The sequence below is a fragment of the Oncorhynchus nerka genome, unplaced genomic scaffold, assembly GCF_034236695.1.
Source record: "Oncorhynchus nerka isolate Pitt River unplaced genomic scaffold, Oner_Uvic_2.0 unplaced_scaffold_6764, whole genome shotgun sequence".
In the NCBI taxonomy this organism is placed as follows: domain Eukaryota; kingdom Metazoa; phylum Chordata; class Actinopteri; order Salmoniformes; family Salmonidae; genus Oncorhynchus; species Oncorhynchus nerka.
This window is the reverse complement of record NW_027034551.1, coordinates 1,093-8,240: the sequence shown is the minus strand read 5'-3', so window position 1 is coordinate 8,240 and position 7,148 is coordinate 1,093. Positions and strand designations below refer to the sequence as shown.

Sequence of the window (7,148 nt, the reverse complement as noted above, 5' to 3'; positions counted from 1 at the left end):
GACCTACTGGGCCAGACTACACTCAACCATATGACCTACTGGGGCAGACTACACTCAACCATATGACCTCCTGGGCCCAGACTACACTCAGTCATATGACCTGCTGGGCCAGACTACACTCAACCATATGACCTCCTGGGCAGACTACATCAACCATATGACCTACTGGGCCCAGACCACACTCAACCATATGACCTACTGACTACCAGACTACACTCAACCATATGACCTACTGGGCCAGACTACACTCAGTCATATGACCTGCTGGGCCAGACTACACTCAACCATATGACCTACTGGGCGAACTACACTCAACCATATGACCTACTGGGCCAGACACACTCAACCATATGACCTACTGGGCCAGACTACACTCAGTCATATGACCTCCTGGGAGTTCTTCAACTGGCTGCTGGATTTTTATTTGACTGCCCGACTTTTCAGACCAAAAATAATGTTTAAAAACATCAGCTAATCAGGTCCAACTGATTTTTATTTGACAAATCTGTTCCAAAGAATTCTGTTCTGTACGTTCCCACGTAAAATAGAGAGATCGACGCTGAGTGTACAAAACATGATGAACACCTGCTCTTCCCATGACATAGACTGACCAGGTGAAAGCTATGAACCCTTATTGGTGTCTTTTGCTAAATCCACTTCGATCAGTATAGATGAAGGGGAGGAGGCAGGTTGAAGAAGGATTTTAAGCCATGAGACGATTGTGTCTGTGTGCCATTCAGATGGTGAATGGACAAGACTAAAGATTTAAGTGCCTTTGAATGGGGGTATGGCAGTAGGTGCCAGGCACCGGTTTCTGAAAGGAACTGCAACGCTGCTGGGTTTTCACACCCAACAGTTTCCTGTGTGTATCAAGAAGGTCCACCACCCAAAGGACATCCAGACAGCTTGATACAACTGTGGAAGCATTGGAGTCAACATGGTCCAGCATCCTGGCCCATTTTGTAAAGTCAGTGTTTGTGATCATGTACATATGTTAGCAAGGTTTGAGATAATAGAATGCTTCATTCAAATATCTGTTTGGGTTTCTTGCGGTCAATTTGCAGTCTACCAATTGTTGTAAGTAGGTTCCGCTCATGAAATAATTGGTTAATCTGAGTTGATGATCCCTGTACTTAAACAACTCTCTCCTCCTCTCCCTCCCTCTCTTCTACCAGGACACCAAGGCGGGGGCCGTCCCAGCATGCCGCGATGTCGGAACTGGTTGCCACGACGGCGAAGAGACCCCTCATCGGTAACTATCGGTTGCTGAAGACCATTGGCAAGGGAAACTTCGCAAAAGTCAAACTGGCACGCCATGTCCTCACCGGGAAAGAGGTAACAGACACACACACGTTAGTCATTCACACAGAGACACCAATTTCTCTTCTGGCAGGAACTGCTTCCTGTCTTGTTGCATCACTTCTGTGTAGCATCCACTTTGGACTTGGGCTGTATCTCAATTCCTTCTGCATTTTGACTGGATCCATTTTGAACCACCCCTACAGTCCCCTCAGCTCAGACACACGCATTCTCTCACACACCATTATTGATTTTCATTCTTCTATCCAACCGCTCTCTCCTGAAGGACTTGATGAAGGAGAGGAGACTAGGAGAGGAAGTCTTTGTATACTATTGAGATGCAACCCAACTGTCTCTCTCCGTTGAGTTGAAGTGGGTGTTCTGTTGGAACAGTCAACATTCTGTCCTCACTGTGTTCCACCAGGCAGAGACAGTGTTCAGCATTCTGAACTGGGTCTGTCTTAGAATCTGCCACTGAACAGGCAGTTAACCCACTGTTCTGGGCCGTCATTGTAAATAAGAATTTATTCTAAACTGACTTGCCTAGTTAAATATATATATATATATATATATGAGAGAGAGAGAGAGCGAGAATTTAAATCTACGAGGTCTCGTGTATGACATGGAGGTACTGTCTATTATATTATGACAGACCAGCTAGATCTACTGTCTCTGTTATGTAATGACAGACCAGCTAGATCTACTGTCTCTATTATATTATGACAGACCAGCTAGATCTACTGTCTCTATTATATTATGACAGACCAGCTAGATCTACTGTCTCTATTATATTATGACAGACCAGCTAGATCTACTGTCTCTATTATATTATGACAGACCAGCTAGATCTACTGTCTCTGTTATGTAATGACATAATGATCTACTGTCTCTATTATATTATGACAGACCAGCTAGATCTACTGTCTCTATTATATTATGACAGACCAGCTAGATCTACTGTCTCTATTATATTATGACAGACCAGCTAGATCTACTGTCTCTATTATATTATGACAGACCAGCTACTTCTACTGTCTCTATTATATTATGACAGACCAGCTAGATCTACTGTCTCTATTATATTATGACAGACCAGCTAGATCTACTGTCTCTATTATATTATGACAGACCAGCTAGATCTACTGTCTCTATTATATTATGACAGACCAGCTAGATCTAATGTCTCTATTATATTATGACAGACCAGCTAGATCTACTGTCTCTATTATATTATGACAGACCAGCTAGATCTACTGTCTCTATTATATTATGACAGACCAGCTAGATCTACTGTCTCTTACATTTTTCCCTAACAAAATGCAAGTGTTCTCCTCGACAGCCAGTTCTTTCTTTACATTTCAGGAGGTAAATGCATCTGAGTCAAATGTGGAGTTCTCTAGTCACCTGACCCTTTGTTTGAATTCTATGGTTTGGTAGATCTTGGTTTGGTAGATCTTTGGTTTTGTCAAGGTGTTGTGCACATTGGTCTCTCTGTCTGCTGAGTCTAATGTAGTGTATCATTTCCAGGTGGCTGTTAAGATTATTGATAAAACACAACTCAACTCTTCCAGTCTGCAGAAGGTGGGTCCCATACACACTATACACACACTATACACACACTATATACACACTATATACACACTATATACACACTATACACACACTATACACACACTATACACACTATATACACACTATACACACTATACACACACTATACACACTATACACACACTATACACTATATACACTATACACATTATAAATACACTATATACACACTATATACTATGTGCATGTAATACGCTATATGCGCTATGTAACATACATATAACTATGCACACTATTGTGCGCACGCTATGCATTATATGCTATATGCACACTGTATAATACTATATACGCACTATTATTATAATAACTATACACTATGCACACACTATATGCGCGCTATACACACACTATGCATACTATATACACACTATATACACACACTATACACACACTATACACACTATACACACTATACACACACTATACACACACTATACACACTATATACACACTATACACACACTATACACACACTACACACTATACACACACTATACACACACTATACACACTATACACTATACACACACTATACACACCATACACACACACCATACACACACACCATACACACTATACACACACTATACACACTATACACACTATACACACTATACTCACACTACACACACACACTATACACACTATACACACACTATACACACTACACAAACTACACATACTACACAAAACTACACATACTACACACATACCATAACACACTATACACACACACACACACACACACACACACACACATAACACACTACACACACACACACTCCCACACACACACCATAACACACTACACACACACACACCATAACACACTACACACACACACACACCATAACACACACCATAACACACACACACAAACACTATAACACACTACACACACTCCCACACACACCATAACACACTACTCCCACTCACACACACACACACGATAACACCTTCCTCTTACTCACCATCTCTCATGTGCTTTTCTCTCCTATTTTCTCTTTCTCTCTTAATCTCTCTCTCTCCCGTCTCGCTCTCCCACCTGCCCACTCTCTCTCCCACCCGCCCACTCTCCTGCTCTCTCTCGCGGCTATGTCCTGCTCTCTATGGAATCTCTCTGTAATAATAATGCTCTCTCCCTGACAATATGTGGCTCTCTCCTGCTCTCTCCCTCTAACTCTATCTATGTCCTGCTCTCCTGCTCTATGTCATAAATATGTCTCTATGCTCTCCTCTATGGAATTTCCTGAAAACCTCTCTGCTAATCTAATGGATATGTCATATATATAAGATAATGTAGAATAAAAAATATCTGGAAAATATATAAAAAATAATAAATATATCTTTCTCCTCGCTCTTCCCCGCTCTCTCTCAAGCTTTCTCGCTCTCTCTCGCCTCTCCCGCTTTCCCCGCTTCTCACGCTCTCTCTCCCCTCGCTCTCTCGCTCCTGCTCTCTTCAAGCGCTCTCTCTGCTCTCTCTCGCGCTCTCTCCTGCTCTCTCTCGCGCTCTCTCCTGCTCTCTCGCGCTCTCTCCTGCTCTCTCTCGCGCTCTCTCCTGCTCTCTCTCGCGCTCTCTCCTGCTCTCTCTCGCGCTCTCTCCTGCTCTCTCTCGCTCTCTCTCTGCTCTCTCTCGCGCTCTCTCTCCCGCTCTTTCCTGCTCTCTCTCCCGCTCTTTCCTGCTCTCTCTCCCGCTCTTTCCTGCTCTCTCTCCCGCTCTTTCCTGCTCTCTCTCCCGCTCTTTCCTGCTCTCTCTCCCGTTCTTTCCTGCTCTCTCTCCAGCTCTCTCTCCAGCTCTCTCTCCAGCTCTCTCCAGCTCTCTCTCCCGCTCCCTCTCCCGCTCTCTCTCTCTCTCTCTCGCTCTCTCTCCCGCTCTCTCTCCAGCTCTCTCTCTCTCTCTCTCTCCCTCTCTGCCTACTCTCCTGCTCTCTCTCACGCTCTTCTCTCGCTGCCCTCCTGCTCTCTCTGCTCTCTCTCTCGCTCTCTCCTGCTCTCTCTCGCTCCTCTCTGCTCTCTCTCGCGCTCTCTCCTGCTCTCTCTGCGCTCTGCTCTCTCCTCGCTCTCTCTCTGCTCTCTCTCCTCTCCTGCTCTCTCTCTCTCTCGTCTCTCTCTCTCTCTCTCTCCTGCTCTCTCTCTGCTCTCTCTCTCTGCTCTCTCTCTCTCTCTCTCTGCTCGTCTCTCCTGCTCTCTCTGCTCTCTCTCTCTGCTCTCTCTCTCTCTGCTCTCTCCTGCTCTCTCTCTCCGCTCTCTCTCTGTCTCTCTCTCTCTCTCAGCTCTCTCTCGCTCTCTCCTCTCTCCGTCTGCTCTCCCCGCTCTCTCCGCTCTCTCTCTCTCTCTCTCTCTCTCTCCCGCTCTCTCTCTCTGTCTCTTCTCTCTCCTGCCTCTCTCGCTCTCGTCTCTCTCTCTCGCTCTCGTCTCTCGTCTCTCTGTCTCTCTCTCGCGCTCTCTCTCTCGCGCTCTCTCCTGCTCTCTCTCGCGCTCTCTCCTGCTCTCTCTCGCGCTCTCTCCTGCTCTCTCTCGCGCTCTCTCCTGCTCTCTCGCGCTCTCTCCTGCTCTCTCTCGCGCTCTCCTGCTCTCTCTCGCGCTCTCTCCTGCTCTCTCTCGCGCTCTCTCCTGCTCTCTCCAGCTCTCTCCCGCTCTCTCCCTCGCTCTCCCTCGCTCTCTCCCGCTCTCTCCCTCGCTCTCTCCCCTGCTCTCTCGCGCTCTCTCCTGCTCTCTCTCGCGCTCTCTCCTGCTCTCTCTCGCGCTCTCTCCTGCTCTCTCTCGGGCTCTCTCCTGCTCTCTCTCGCTCTCTCTCTCGCGCTCTCTCTGCTCTCTCGCGTCTCTCCTGCTCTCTCGCGTCTCTCCTATAATGAAGAATAATATTAATAATAATATCATAATATGATAATAATAATAATAGATATGTCGCTGATAATAATATGGAATAATGGATAATATAATAATAATAATATGTAGATAATGTCATATTAATAATAGATATGTCATGAATAATATAGATATGTCATAAATATATATAGATAAATAAAAAATAAAGAATAATAATAATATCGAATAATAAGGAGATATATAATAATAAAAGATAATGTCAATAATAAGGATAATAATAATAAAAAAGATAATAATAATAAGGATAATAATGGAATAAGATATATAATAAATATAATAAGATAATATTAATAATATTAATATATGAATAGTAATAATGAATAATAATATATATAAATAATAATAATAATATATGATATAATAATAATAAAAGATAATATATATGAATATAATAATGAATAATAATATGAATATGTAATAATAATAATGAAATAATAATATGTAGAATAATAAAATATGTGAGAATAATAATAATAATATGAATAATAATAATAAATAATAATAATATAATAATATTAATATAATAATAATAATAATAATAATAAGATAATAATAATGATAATAATAAGAAAATATATAAAATATGGAATAATAATAAATAATAATAAAAATAATAATAATAATATAATGTCTCTAATAATAATGGAATAATATCTAATGCTCTCTCCCGCTCTCTCTCTCTCTCCATCCATTTCTCTCTGGTGTCTAGATCTCAGAGAGACCTAATTACAGGAAACCAGCCTTAATTACATATTTTTATATATAGGCTGGTTTTATATATATATATATATTACAGGAAACCAGCCTTAATTACATTTCATGAGGGGACTACAGGGATCCCCTGTAGCAGAGTATGATATGAGATATATACATACACACACACAGTGCTGATTATCTTCTCTGTCCTCTTCAGCTCTTCCGAGAAGTGAGAATCATGAAGCTGTTGAATCATCCTAACATAGGTGAGTTGACTCAATTATTAGTGATCCTGTCACAGTCAAGTGAATCTGAATCAAGAATCATTTCAAGTCAATGAACTGGAATCACGCTAAAGAATCTTGAACCAAGCTATGCTGCTATAGCTGATTGAATCTAAATAATGATCCCTTTTTCTCCCTCCTCCCCTCTCCCTCCCGCCAACCCTCTCCCTCCTCCCCTCTCCCCCATCTCCCTCCGTAACCCTCTCCCCCTCTCCTCCATAACCCTCTCCCCCTCTCCCTCCCGCCACCCTCTCCCTCCTGTAAACCCTCTCCCCCTCTCCCTCCTGTCCTCTCCCTCCTCCCTCTCCTCCCTCCTCCCTCTCCCCCTCCCCTCTCTCCCTCCCTCCTCCTCCCCTCCTCCCTCCACAT

At 43.0% G+C, this 7,148-nt stretch overlaps 1 long non-coding RNA gene across 1 annotated transcript; it reads left to right on the top strand.

The window, feature by feature from the left end:
• The first annotated feature begins 1,243 nt into the window (after nt 1-1,243).
• Nucleotides 1,244-6,768, top strand: LOC135566186 (uncharacterized). Its single transcript, XR_010462008.1, has 3 exons — nt 1,244-1,335; nt 2,827-2,880; nt 6,713-6,768. It is a non-coding gene; the product is annotated as an uncharacterized LOC135566186 (long non-coding RNA).
• Nucleotides 6,769-7,148: the final 380 nt, after the last annotated feature.